Source organism: Ambystoma mexicanum, chromosome 6p (genome assembly GCF_040938575.1).
Source record: "Ambystoma mexicanum isolate Mex_15411 chromosome 6p, UKY_AmexF1_1, whole genome shotgun sequence".
Lineage (NCBI taxonomy): Eukaryota > Metazoa > Chordata > Amphibia > Caudata > Ambystomatidae > Ambystoma > Ambystoma mexicanum.
In genome coordinates, this window is record NC_090935.1 from 594,676,275 (window position 1) to 594,691,225 (window position 14,951).

The window sequence follows — 14,951 nt, forward strand, 5'->3', positions numbered from 1 at the left end:
CCAGCCCTGATGGCCCTGTCTTGTGGTGTGCTTCCTACCCCAGCCCCACAGGACCTGTCTTGTGGTGTGGTTTACTTCCCAGCACCACTGGGAAGCGAACCACATCAGCAAAATCAAAAGGTGATGGCTGGAAGGTTTATAATTAACCTTAACCATGGGCACAGGCCTGTGCAACCCTACAGACCATCGTTTTTCAGCCTGCCAAGCCACTACAGAAGGGGAAAAACTAAACTATCCAGCCATCACCTTTTATTTTGCTTCAGTCACCCCGAGCGGGACGGGTATGACGAGACGTGAGTCCCGAGCCTGCTGGGCTTAGAGACCCAAGTTACTCCTTACTGATGAGGCCCAACAAGACTGAAACATGTCTGGGGATGCTTGTGGTCTCTTGCTGAAGGATTGTGACCTAGCAGTTTGTGTTGGACTGCCCCTTTTAGGTTGGGGCCAAGACTGATTTGCACATGGTCTTTCCCCTTTCAGTAATGGCGTGGCAGGCTAACGAATGATGGTTTGGACGGGTGCCCAGAGCTGTGCTAGAGGTTAAGATTAATTCTTTTTTTTAAAAACTTTATTTAATGCAGTGTAGACATATAACCTCAAAATACACACATATGCGAGTTTGGTACAATCCGGTTTGTGAGCAATTGTAATCAACCAAACGAGGTATAAAGAGCCTTCATAAAGTATTAGACATGCCATCATCCCATGATATATTCACTTAGCCAAAGTAACGCTCCTTAGGTACTCCCAGAACGGCTCCCATATACATTTGGACCTACAAATGAGAGTTACAAGTGAAATATATCCCTCCTCCCTTTCATTAGCATAAGTCAGTTCCTTGAGCCATACATTTACATCAGGAGCGATTTTGGATTTCCAATAGTTCAATATGCATTTTTTGGCTAGCAGACATCCCAAATTGAAAAGCCGACGTATCGTAAAGAATACCTTTCTGATGTCCCCGAACAAGTATTTGGGGGGCGAGAGTGAAGGGGGGATGTGAGTTATGTCTTGCAGAGTGTCTGCCACCAGTCGCCAGAACTGGGCAATCTGTGGGCAGCTCCAATACATATGCATAGAATCTGCAACATCTGCACCTCATTCGGGGCATTCACTACTGGTCCTAGGTGCAAGCCTTGCTATTCATGCAGGCGGGTAATGCTGCTGGTTTAGTATCTTAAATTGTATCAGTCTGAACCTAGCATTAAGGGAAACCTCACCTGTCAGCTGACACCACCGTAGCCACTTTTCATCATCAATGGCACTACTTGAATCAGTTTCCCATTTCCCTTTAGTGCTGTGGGTGATAGTTTGGTTAGCATGACATGCCTTGTACAGCCTAAATACCAAACGTCTAGGATCCTCACTGGATACTACCATTGTCAGTGGTCCGCAGTCACCAGGCTCATGAGCGAACGAAGGCCATGGCCTCTGGGCCGCTGTTCTCATTCTGAGGTATTGAAGGGATCTTATTGGATTGTTACCCAGTTCATCTGAGAAGTCTTCGTAAGAGACAAAGGTCCCGGTAGGAAAAAGGTTGTCTAGAGTTACCGTCATCCCCGGATCCCACGCTCTCTGACTGTCTTTATCGTCGGTAGGGGGGAGGGGGCTAGGACAGTTCCATAGTGAGAGTGCACCGCAATATGGCGTTGCTACATTAAGTGTCTTAAACAGCCTTGCTCACTCATTTACTGTCAAGTGGACCGGGTCAAATGTGCTCAAGGGGAAGGCACTACATTTCTCTAAGGCCATATGAATTGGGCAGTCCTGAGATAGATACCAATAGCCGACGAACTGTGCTTGCGAGATAACATAGTATTGTTCGAAGTCAGGAGCTTGGAGGCCACCTTGTTCGAATGGTTTGGCAAGGCTCTCACGCTTCAACCGTGGGACACCATAGCCGCACACGTAGATTATCGAAAAACGTGCGTCCCGGCCAGCCAGGAATGTCATTGAAATAGTAAAGTAATTTAGGGACCACAATCATTTTCAATAGTGAAAGACTACCATAAAGTGAAATGCCCGTGGATTGATTTGGGAAATAATGCAGAATAGCCTGCGTAGGAGGGCCAGGGATAAACCCAAATTGGCCTGGGTGAACAAGTGACGACATATAAAGTAGCAGACGGGTGGACAGTAATTTGACAAAGATTTTGTGTCAGCATTGATTAGGGATAGCGATCTGTATGAGGCCATTTCGTGGGCTGGGCAGTTGGGCTTTAGCAGTACAGTAATTACAGCCTCTGAGAGTGAGGGGGCAAATGACCAAGCTGGAGAGATTCCCCCCGTACCCTGAACAACATGGGGTGGGGACAAGGAGAAGCCAAAGTTCCTTATAAAGGTCAATGCCTATACCATCAGGTCCAGAGGCCTTACCAGAGGGGAGAGCCATAATTGCCTCGGTTATTTCCGCAAGTGTGAATGGCTGGTTCAGCGCCAACTGTGCTTCCTGTAAAAGCATTGGGAGTGGGATCTCTTCTCGATAACTCGCCAGCTCAGCACTAGTGCACCAATTGGAGTTGGCATATAGGGTCTTGTAATATTGATGGAATTCACCATTTATTGCCTCCTTATAGCAGTAAGGATGTGCCCAGATGCCCCCCTGATACCAGTGTTATGCTGCGCCCCCTTCTCTGATCTAATGGCTCGGTCGATCCGCCTCCCCATATCTTCTTGCCTGAACTGGGTTATTCATTAGGCGTACCTCTCTGTCAGCTAGCTTAGTAAGGTTCAGTAGGTTACCTTTGATGAGACCCAATAATCCCATATTGTGGGATGTGCTGTACTCATTCTCCAGCTGCCTCAGGTCAGTTTCAACTCTACCCAGTTCCCTTCTTGTTTCCCTCATTGTGCCTGTGGATAATGAAATCACCTTCCCCCTGATCCACACCTTGAAGGCCTCCCATACTGTAGAGTGGTGCTGTACAGTACCATCATTCCTGTAAAAGAAGTCTGTGATCCCTTTTTGCAGTGTCTGCGAAAATACTGTATCTAGTAAACATGTGGGGGGCATGGGCCAGGGAGGGCGGGGGGTACCGGGTTCGTCCCAAGCCACTAGAAAGAGTTTGTATAACCTGGATACCACATGTCCATCTTCTGAAACATTGTACAGCGTTTCAAGTGCTTAATTTACCTCCACCCGTTGATGGCCATCTTTGCTTGAGCGCCCCCAGAAATGTGACATGCATGATATAATGACCCGCATGTAACCCAGTTTCTGCAATGAGGGTATGGAGGTTGGCAACTCTCCCATCTACCAACAAATCCCCTATTATCACTACCCCTTTGGGCTCCCAGTGATTTCTGATGATGATTCTACCCTGCACGTTGTTCACTGTCAGTGTAGCCAGAGGGATCTAGGGGGAGTAAGGTGTTGTGTTCCCTATCAGTTTGCAGGTCCTGTGACATAAACTCCTCCCCAGTGCCAGTAGATGTGGGGGATGTGGCAGGTGTGAGGTGTGTACCCATATCATCTCTTTTAGGAAGAATGGGCTGCAGGTGGGCTGTAGTAGGGCGGTGTCTTGGTCGGCTCAATGGACAGTCAGGCCGTGATGAATTGCATATGGTTTGCTATGAAGTATAATTAAAAATTCGGAATTCTAATGCCCCTCTGTTCGTACGGTCTCTAGAGTTTGTCCAGAGCTAGCCTATTTCTTTTATTTTGCCATAAGAACCTTCTGCAAGTAGTGTCCAGTTTTGTGAAGAAGCTTTTGGGGATATTATTTGGGACATTGGTTAAGTAATGTAGTAGTCTGGGAATAACTACCATTTTCAGTAGCGCTGCCCTGCCCATCAGTGAGAGACGCAGTCTTGTCCAGAAGTCCAGTGATTTTGTTACACATTCTACTGCACACTGCGTGTTGTGTGCGTGTTCTATGTGAGGGTCGTGGTATATGTCAATACATAGGTACAGGAACCTGTCAGCGTTCCATCTCACGGACAGTGTGGGCAAGGAGCCCTCTTTTTTCCCTCTGAGCCCCGCAAGCGGGAACAGGCACTCATTTATTCTGCTGATTGTAATGTCTCAGAGTTCAGCAAATCTGCCCAGGACATCTAGTATGCATTGTAAGTTAGTTTCTGGGTGTTGTATGTATAATAACATGTCGTCTGCGTATAGGGACAAAGGATGCCATTGACCATGTAAGCTTGTGCCTGCTTCTATATATTTGTTGCAGAGATATATTGCGATGGGTTCTAGGGCCAGGATGAATAGCATAGGGGACAGTGGGCATCCTTTTCTAGTGCCTTTCCCTAATGTCCACTATTCAGATATTTGGCCGCCCATTTTCACTCTGGCTACCGGGCTGCTGTACAGTAACTGTACCCATTGAATATACTTAGGCCCTATGCCAAATCGCTGTAGTGTGGTCAACAGCCACGGCCACCTGACTGAATCGAATGATTTAACTGCGTCTAACGAGGCCACTGCATAGTGGTCTGTACTAGCATTGGTGCAATCTATGATGTGATGTAGTCTACACAAATTCCATGTTGTGTGCCTCCCCGGCACATATCCTGTCTGATCTGGGTGTATCAGTTCTGATATTACCTTTTTAAGCCTATTCACTAGTAGGGGAATGATGATGGATTCCCTCAGCGATAACAGGAGGGTTCCTCTCTCATACGCTTAATTTAGCATATCTCGTAGTGGGGATGTTATTTCATTCACATACTTCTTATAAAACTTGCTCGGTGGGCCGTCCATGCCTGGAGTTTTGCCAGTTGACAGTTCCCTAATTGTGGCTGCCAGTTCTTCTGCTGTGATGGGGGCATCCATAATGCTGCTGCTATAGTATCTAGCCTTGGGAGTTCAATTTGGGAGAGGGCCTCCTCTATCTCTGGGGCTTGTACCACTGATGTGTCCACATAATAGGTTTTGTAGTATTCAAAGAAGGTCATATTTATGTCTGCTTGTGTTGTGCATAGTGTGTCGGATTTGTTCATGATTGACTGCATCGGGTCTTCTTTGGCCTCTTTTTTGTAGGGCCAGGCTAACAGCCTTCCCGGTTTATCCCCCTCTGTGTGTTGTTTCTCAATATATTTTGCATAACTTAGTGTGCCCATCTTCTCCCAATGTTGGAGGCATTCTTGTCTAGTCTGATCTTATCAGGGGTGTGGTCAATGGGATCTTCTATGCTACTTTCTATGTCTTCTAGTGCTTTCTCAGCCCTAGACAGTGCAGTTGATATTGTTGCTTGTATCCCCCCCCAGCCTGGATGCCACACTGCCGTAGTTATTTGCAAAGTAACAGCTGATGCACTCCCTAAATTGTCCCCTGAACACTACATCTTTCAGGGATTCTCCAACTTCCAGGTTAGATACATGCTCTCTGGGGGACAGTTTGACATGCGACTGTCAGTGGGGCATGATCCGACAGCACACGGGCCTCATAGTTTGCCTTGTGAATTCTCTCAATGTCTCTGTGCCTGTATAAAAGTAATCTAATCTAGCGTACAAGTTCTGAGAGGCAGTGTAGTGTGAGTTTCCTCAGTTGTGTGGGTGTATTTCTCTCCATATGTCAGACAGGTCAAAAGCTTTTGTAAACGCATTTAGTGCTTTGGCCGGGGGGGTGGGATATGTAATTTTGTTGTCAGACCTATCTATTGAGGGATTGTGGGTGCAGTTGAAGTCCACCTCCCCATATAATGGTGCTGTTTCTGACCGGACCCACTCTGGTGTACAGTGACCGGAAAAAAGTTGAGGCATCATGATTCGGGGTGTAGGTATTGATGATGCATGCTTTCTTGTTCTCTAAAAAACCCTGAACAATGACCATCCATCCCTCGTAAGCACCCGGAAAGGCACCATACATGCTATCCAAAATAGTATCCCTCTCGCATACACTGAGTAAAGTGAGCCACTCCATTTCCTGGGTAATATCACTTGTTTCTCTTAGGTGAGATGGGTTTCCTGCAAGAGTGCCACATCTACTTTGTTCCTATGCAAGTATGTCATACCTCTATCCCTTTTTATATAGTTATTTAGTCACCGGACTTTCCAGGTAACTAGCTTAAGTCCCCCTGTCATGTGTGCTGTGGTAGATACAGGGTCTTTCAATAAAGGATCTATGTGCCGCTGGTGCAGTCTCTGTTGAGTACTCTGTCCAGCTGCTTGCTGGCCATCTAGCTCTTATGATGTGAAAGCAGTATGTAACTGTGCTAACAAACCCCCAACAAGTGTCCCCCCCCCGAACGGTGCCCAAATCGCCAACTGTCACCCAGCTATATTCAACATGCTCAGGCATCCCCGCTTCTCACTTCCGTACCGTCTTATCCTGCTCGCCGACGTCGGTTGTGCAGCGGGTGAATACATAACTCCTAGTATCCTAAAAGTAAGATGTCAGTGGATAGACGACGCACCTCTGTGGCTGCTGCTTCCTTATGTTGTTCTTGCTTCTTGCAGCATCCGTGCGTAGAAGTGTGTGCTTTGAATTTTTAGGCGTCCTGGTTGCTACTTCTGACACATCTTGGTTGACCATTCCTTCTGGCGCTGCGCTTGCATTTACTGTCAGGTTATCTTTGTATCTTGCTGTTGGGCCTTCGGGATTTAGGTTGTTGTGTCTCTTGTGTGTGGTCTGGACGTCATTCCAGGGTAGGTGACAGGCGCTCAGTGTAAATCTACTTTCTTGTGTCCTCTGGTGTTTGGGAGAAAAGAGCGCAGCCTTTGTATATGATTTTCAGAACAGCTGGATATAGCAGCATATATTTAAGGTTGGTTTTTTACCGAGGCGAAGTGCAATCTGCTTTTTTGTACTTTTATAGTCTGATATGCAGTGATTTTTGCTGATGCTCTCTTGATCGTGCCTCCAATCATGAAGTACTCTAGTATTTTTTTCTCTGTCTTTGTAGTTTAATATCTTCGCTATTATAGACCATGGAGCTGCCCCTGGTGTTTTTTTTTGTTTTGCGAGTGATCTGTGTGCCTTGTGTGAGGTTGCCGGTGTCTATTTCTTGTAATATCATGTTTTCTATATAGTTCGTAGGGTTCATGCCTTCCTCACCTTCGGGAAGTCCTATTATTTTAATATTGTTTCTCCGAGCCCTCCCTTCTGCATCATCCGCTCGTTCTTCTAGGTTCCTTATCCGCTACTGCATCACTATGGCATCTCTAAGAGTGTTTTGTAGGTCTGCCGCATTTTTGTGCTACCTGCTTTTCTAGTGTGCTAGTTATTTCATACTAGTGATCGCACATCCTGCCACAAGAGGCCACCAACAATGATGATGGTGTCCATTTTGGCATCCAGCAAGGATTTTAGGGCTGCTATTGCTGCCAGGATATGTTGGTCTCCTCCAATATGCTCTGCCGGTGTCATTTGAGCTGAAGTTGCCATATTGGTGGACGCAGCTGTCCCTCCAGACTTAGCAAATGTGTCTAATGTGGGCAGTTTAGACCTGTGTTTGCACACTTTGGGAGGCATATGAGAGGGCCTTGAATTTTATGGTACTTCGCAGTCGTGGTTGAATTGTTGGGGCCCTCTACGATCAGTGACGTAGCTATTTAGGCCTCCTTGAAGGTGCATTGTGATGACTGTCTGCTGAAGGTACTGGCTCTGTTTGGTCTGTGTGTGCTACAAGGCACTTTTCTTTTGGGGCCCAAGGTATTATGTGCCACACGTGCTCATCGCTGTGCTTGGCTGAATTCCCTAGACGTGGGCTGGGCTTATGTCATGCACTTTAGTTGCCTATTATGGAGAGTCCCCGGCAACTGCCTGCACTGCAATTTGTGCCTTAGTTGCTAAGAACTTGCTGTGCTTGGTCCCCTCCACCTCGTGTCACTGGGTGTCAGGCTCCCCTCTTCATCCACTCCTGATTCTTCTCTTGTGTTGCTGCTCTTCACTGCTGGCAGCACTTACACGCTGCTCCTATTTGAGTTGCCTGTAGTGTGTTGGGCCACGTTACTGCTCTGGGGACACTCTGCTACCAGTGGCGTGGCTATTTAGGCCTCCTTGAAGGTGCGTTGTGATGACTGCTGAGCGTAGCGTCTCTGTTTGGTCTGGGTGTTCTACAAGGCACTTCTCTTTTAGGGCCCAAGGTATTGCATGTCACACATGCTCACTGCAGTGCTTGGCTGAATTCCCTAAGTGTGGGCTGTACTTATTTAATGCTAATAAGTTGGCCGGTATGAAGAATCCAAGGCAGCCGCCTGCACTGCAATCCGTGCCTTAGTTGCTGTGCAGTTGCTGTCCTTGGTCCCCTCCACCTCGTGTCACTGGGTGTCAGACTCCCCTCTTCACCCGCTCCTGATGTTCCTCTTGTGATGTTGTTCTTCACTGCTGGCAGCGCCTTACATGCTGCTCCTATTTGAGTTGCTCGTAGTGTGTAGGGCCACATTACTGCCCCGGCGCCCTCCTCTTGTCTGTTGCTTCTGCCAGGTTATCCCGCTACCCATGTCTCAAGTCACAGGACCCCTCAAATGGGCCTGCCTACATCATTCACTGACTTGTGTGTTGCCCAAGGACATGAGTCCTAGGAAGCGCATCTGTCTCCCGGGTGAATCGTCCTTCTCCTCACAGGTGATTGGGCTGACCCCTACCTCTTTAGAGCATCAGCAGCAGTTCAGCATGCTCGAGCTCCAGCTGTCCTCCATTCGCGCTCTTCCCAGGGGGTGCTGGCGCGGTCCTCTGCTCAGGCTTGCAGCTCCTGGTGTCTAGCTGGCCAACTTGCCGAGCTCTCAGGATCTCGGGACGTTTGGGGCCCACTCCATCTGCACGCCACCATCTTGGACGCTCACACGGCCCGCTGATATCTTGGTGTGTCAGCTGCTTGTTCCGGTGCCTTTGTCCCTCATAGATCTTCTTTTCCTGTGCCTCAGATCTTCCTTCTACATTTTTCAAATATCCGTCTCTTCGACTCGGATCAGGCCAGAGCAGAAGCAGCATAGAGTGCGTCCTAACTGCATGGCTGCAAGTCACGCCCCCTCACAGTTCTGCTTTTATTCACGTCTCATCCGCACGTGTGCAGCCTTCACTTGTGCGATAAAATATTGCCACTTCAATCTTTCCTTAACACACACTGGTCTTTCATGTTGCTTGCCAACTCACCGGCTGTGTGCAATTCTTCTTTGTCTTTACAGTTTTCCAATTTACGAGTCAAGGTGAGTACCACAGGCTTGGCCTCACCTCCCCAAGTCTGCCGTTCACCCGGGAGGGTCGCTGGCATCCTTGAATCACAATGCAGCCTTCTTGTTTGTGATTTGGCCATCTTCCACGTGTCTTTCACTGCCTTTTCATAGCAACAACCTCCTGTATGGAACTCCTGGTGTCCTCAACCCGTTGCTCTTCACCCTTGGTCCGTTGCTCTGCTCCAGTAGGTTTACCTTTGCCACAGAGGTTCTGCTCTTACTCGTGTTTCACCTTGCTCAGAGTGTATCTCTATGTTCTGTTTATCCGTGTGAGTAGACCTAATTGGGATCAGGTGTATGCACTTAAAGTTAAGTCCCTGACTTTGCCTGACCCGATTAGCGGGACATGTCCAATGCGTGTAAGGCTGATCCTTGATGCTTGCTCATTTGATTTTTAACAAGTTTCGGATAGTGATGTTTTAGAGATTCTGCACACAATGAAGCCCACTTCCTGTAAAGAAGATGTTCTCCTTCGTGCCTCATTTTTAAAGAGTTTCTACCATCTTTTGTTCCCTGGGTTACAGCCTTCATAAACGGTTCCCTTCAGGAAGGTTATGTTCCAGAATGTATTAAAGAGGGGTGGATATCGCCGTTGTTAAAACAGGACAACCTTGATCCTAGTGACCTTGCTTGTTATAGACCCATAACAAATGTCCCTTACTTGCTGAAGATCATTGATAAGGTGTCATGTAATCAGTAGGAGAGTTTCGTTGAGCAACAGGAAATTCTTGCGACGAGACAATCCGGTTTTTGACAAGCACGGTACGGAGACTGCGCTTCTCGACTTCAGGTCTAATATAGTTAAAATTATAGATGCGGGCGGTTTGGCATTGCTCCTGCTGCTTCACCTGTCCACCGCATTTAATTTGTTGAATCATGAGTTGTTGGCGGACAGGTTGGTCGATAGCGGTAAATGCTCAAATTTAGCAGCCGAATGGTTCAAATCTTTTCTTGGTCCAAGGATGACTACCAGTCACAGCAAGTTCCACTTAAGTGTGGTGTCCCGCAGGCCTCCTGGTTTTCACCATTGTTGTACAATGTTTGTTCCAGACCATTGTGTGATCTCCTTAATGGTCTGGGTGTAAAGTTTGCAAATTATGCGGATGACACCCAGATCATCCTGGAGTTATCAGGGCCAAATATTCAAGATCTGGCAAGGGTAAATGAGGTCTTTGGTGCCATCAAAATATGGATGGCTAGGAGTTCACTCGCTCTAAATGATAAAAAAACAGATTTTAATCTTGGGTACTGATTTTAAACTGAAAAAACTTGACCCCCAGTACGGTGCATTTATTATTGAAGATAACAGGATCCAGGTTTCGTAACATGTAAATACCTTGGGGGTTTATTTTGAACCCCAATTAACCATCAAGAAGCACTTTTAATATCTAAGCTCTTCTTGTGCTTATATGACTCATCTGCTTTGACAGTTTCGCCCTTAACTATCAGAAAAAAACATAGCATTGATTGCAGCCGCTACGATAAACACAAAATTAGACTATTGTTTGTTTGTTTGTTTGTGTTTGTTTGTTTATTTATTTGATAATGCGCACCAAACCCTCAGGTAGCAGGGCGCAACAGTTACAAGAATAATTAGAGCTTAGTTACAACAGATGGTTATTACAATACATATATTAGCAAGATATACATACACAGAAGCAAAGAAGGTAAAACACAGGGTACCAGTATAAACAGAATCATGGAGCAAGATGTCAGAGACGGGTGTCATTCAGTGAGAGGTCTAGGTTTGTGAATTGTCCTTCATGCTGAGCCAGTTTGAATGTTGCATCTGAATCTAAAGTAGGGCTGGTCCTCTCTAAAGGCAGTAGGTAGTGTATTCCAGGCAATGGCAGCTTTGACTGGGAAGCTGGCTCCTCCAGCTTTGGACAGTTTGAACCTGGGTACTTCTAGGCAAAGATCATTGGACGCTCTTGTGTGGTAGGTGGAGATTCTTTTAGAGAATCTAACAGAGATATAAGGGGCGCAGCATTATTAAGGCCTACTGTTTTAAGAAATATCCTGTCGCTGATTTTTTAGCCAGTGGTTATCTTTCCTGATGTTGGAGATATGTTCTCTACGAGGTATATTGAGAACTGCTCTTAAGGCATTATTTTGCAGTATTTGCATTTTATTCACAGTGTTTTTGTTCGTGCCCGCCTAGAGGGCATTGCAGTAATCAAGCTTGGACATTATGAGTGCATTGGCGAGCGTGATGCAGTTACTTTTGGAGAGATAGGGTCTGCAGGCCTGAATCAATTTACAAGTATAAGCTGTGGAAGAGGCCATGGAGCTGACTTGCTTTTTGAGAGATAATGTTGAGTCAAGGTAGAAACCCAGTGTTTTGACCTCAGTGACTACTTTGATAACATTACCGTCAATATTAAAGGCAGCATAGCTAGGGCTACATTTTTTGAGGTTGGAGTCAATAGCCAGGATCAGGATCTCCGTTTTGTCGTCATTTAGGCAGAGGTCATGTGAGGCCATCCATGCCTGAATGAGGGAGTATATCTTGTTTACTAGGGCTGAGTCTTCGACAAAGTTGCCCGAAAAGGGTATAAGGATCTGGGTGTCTTCGGCGTAGTTCGTATATGTGACACCTAGCCTTTCAAGTTTGTCGAAAAGTGTCTTAGTAAAGTTGTTATACATTGTTGTAGAAACACAGGAACCTTGTGGAACACCACAGGTAATATGGATTGGGTCTGCTGAGGCTGATGGGGAGAACACTCTCATCGTACGGTTTTCTAGGAAGGATTGAATCCAGGCTATGGCTTCACTCGAGTTTTTTGGTCAGGACAACTCAAACCAACATTAAAAAGCTTCACGTTATTCGGAGCGGGGCAGCCCATGCCGTTTGCGGTATGGACAGGAGGGCGCATATTTCTGAGGCCCATCGAAAATTGCATTGACTTCCCGTTCGACAGAGAATACATTTTAAGGCTTCCAGCCTTGTGTATAAATGCTTGGCTGGGGATGTCCCACCTTATCTAAGCTTGCGAATCAAGAGAGTGCCTGTTAGGCGCACCCTGCATTCAAACAAGTACAACATTTTGGTCCAACCACCTTATCTATTGAAAAGGATTGGTGGATCCAGTTGCGATTCTTGTGCTTCCATTACATGGAACACCTTAACACGCTCACTTAGATTGGTCCCTTCATTTGCACAGTTTAAAAAAAGCCTGAAGACATACCTTTTTGATAAAGATGCTGATTAAGAATCTTTGAGAACTAACTAAGATTTCTCCTTTTTTTTTGTTTTTTGTTGCATGTCTTTGTGAGCTTCCTGAGGCCTGCGGGCGAGCTGGCGCAATACATAAATCCTAAAGAATAGAATAGATATGTATTTCTGCAACAGGAGAATGGATGACAGAAAACAGATTAAAACTGAACAGTGATAAAACCGAGGTCCGGCTGATTGACTCCCCCAGCCCCAATTCTGACTGGAGGCCTGAGTTCTGGCCTGAAGCCATGGGGCCATGCCCGACCCCGAGCAGCACAGTCAAAAGCTAACGGGTGAAGGTTTGACCGTCTTGCTTGAGAGATCTTCATATCACAGCAGTTTGCTAAACAGAGAACCATTAAGAAGATTCTTCCTTTTCTGCCTTCTGAGTGCAGAACTCAGGTAATCATGTCCTTCATTATAGGGGCGCTTGACTACTGCAATGGGATCTACCTGGGATAGCCCTTGTTTCAGATCCAGTGGCTGCAAGTCTTTCAGAATTCGGCAGCACAACTAGCAGTTGATGCCCATGTCAATCTTCAACTCAGGCTATGCTGCACCAACTTCACTGACTTCCTGTGAACTCCTGCATCAAATTTAGGGTGTTGTGCATGACTCACCACGCAATACATAATATTGGAGCCCTATATCTGCAGGTGAAGGTATTGCGGTAACAGCCCAGCAGGTGCCTCTGGTCTGCCTCTCAGAACCAGCTGACGATACCCTAACAAAGAGCACGTTTAGGCGGTTGTTCTTTCTCATGCTTGGCAACAACCTCATGGAATGCTCTGAGGAAAACCTTACACGAAACGACCAACCATGTCTAGGTACGTAAGGGCCAAAAAATATTTCTGTTTTAATGGCTCCTCCCCCTTGTGGCCTTCTCCTGTTCTCCTGCTTTTCTTATGCACATATCCATACGACATGCACTCTTATGCTGTTCACTCTTAAGCCACTCAATCTTATGCCAGGCACTGATATAGTATGCACTTTTATGCCACACACTGTGAGAAACCTGAAGGTGTCTCACTTACTAGTCCACAGGGATTTGTTATCCAGGTGGCCAGGACACAACCATCGCTATTGGATCCAGTTCCTGGGGATGGACCAGAGTGGGAGGATCACCCGGATCGGGTTTTTGGGGAGTGGAAGTGGGACACCGAAGGGTGAGACGCGGTATCCCCTTCCTTATGATACCTTTTCCCCATCCTGTCCAGTAGGTTACTTAAAAACTCTACTCCCCACCTTTTCCGACACGAACACTTTCTCGCCCACGAGCGACAACGGACTAATATCAGAGCTGTTTACCTGACATATCCCAACACAAGGGTCAGGCAGAGTCAAGCAATTGCCGAAAACTACACACACCTGACAGCCCTATCCCTTCCCCACTGGGATAAAAGGCGGAGTACGAGAGCACATTTTGAGCAAGGCACAGTTCAAACAGAGGAGAAAGGCAGAGAGACCTGAAAGGACATCAAGGAGGGCATTGCCCATGCCCTTTTCAACCCAGACCTGTGAAGTCTCTGATGAAAGAAACATAAGACCAGGAATCACAGCTGATGAGTGGTGTGACGGATGGGGAGGATTCAAGGGTCAAGAGTAATCACCCGACGAGAAGGTAATCCGAAGGAACATTTGTTTTGTTGTTTTGGCATATCAGGCCTCTGAAGCAGGGGAATTTTCATGAGACGAGACTTGGGTACAGAAGGCCCTGATGTAGAGCAAAGTAACTGTGAGCTCGTGTCAGAGAAGCCTATGAGTGTGCTGTGTTCAAGAGTCCCACCTTTTCCTGTGCTATAAACGTGGGGAAGGGAAACCCCGGCCATAACGTCCTGACTTATCATTTTGTGAACACTTCTTTCTTTTCTTGTGCCACACTATTTTGTAACCTAGCGGTAAGGATTGCCAATAGGTTTTCTTAGTATAGGCCCTTTTTATTTGACTAGACTGCACTAGGAGTGTATTGTATTATTTGATGGTCATAGGTTGCTCCCATCTTAGATTTAGGTTTAGATTAGCCATTTATCTCACCCACTTTACCATTTAATAAACACCATTGAACTGTGATCATTTGTGTATGTCTTGCTTTGCTACCATGCATTTCTTACATATGGAGTCAGGAGTGGGATGTGATTCAACTGATAAAAATTGAAACCCATGCTGATAATTGTTGTAACACCAGAAGGGGAAAATAGAATTGTTGAACTCCTTGACTCTGACCGTGTATCCACCCTAAAAAGAGGTGTTGTTCCCCCAACTTCAGATCTCAACTAGACAACAGGATATATTCTTTAAGACTCAAGTACTATTGGACACCCTTCCTCTCTCACATTATATTATACAACAGTGGGATCGAATAGTACTGAAAGTTCGACCCGTCTTTACTTTTATTAGACCTAGTGCTCTGAACCCCCCCTTTCAAAGCATTTTTTTTTGGTACCCAATCGTCATCCTTTGCTGGGCCATCAGGGGTAGAGATTAGCTTACCAAGACCCATTCCTTCGGCAGACTCAGAATCAGAGGAAACAGAGGACTTCGAGACCTTATCTGAGGGAGTCGAGAGTTGCTTCTTTTCTGATTTGGAACCCTCTACTGAGGGAACCCTTACACC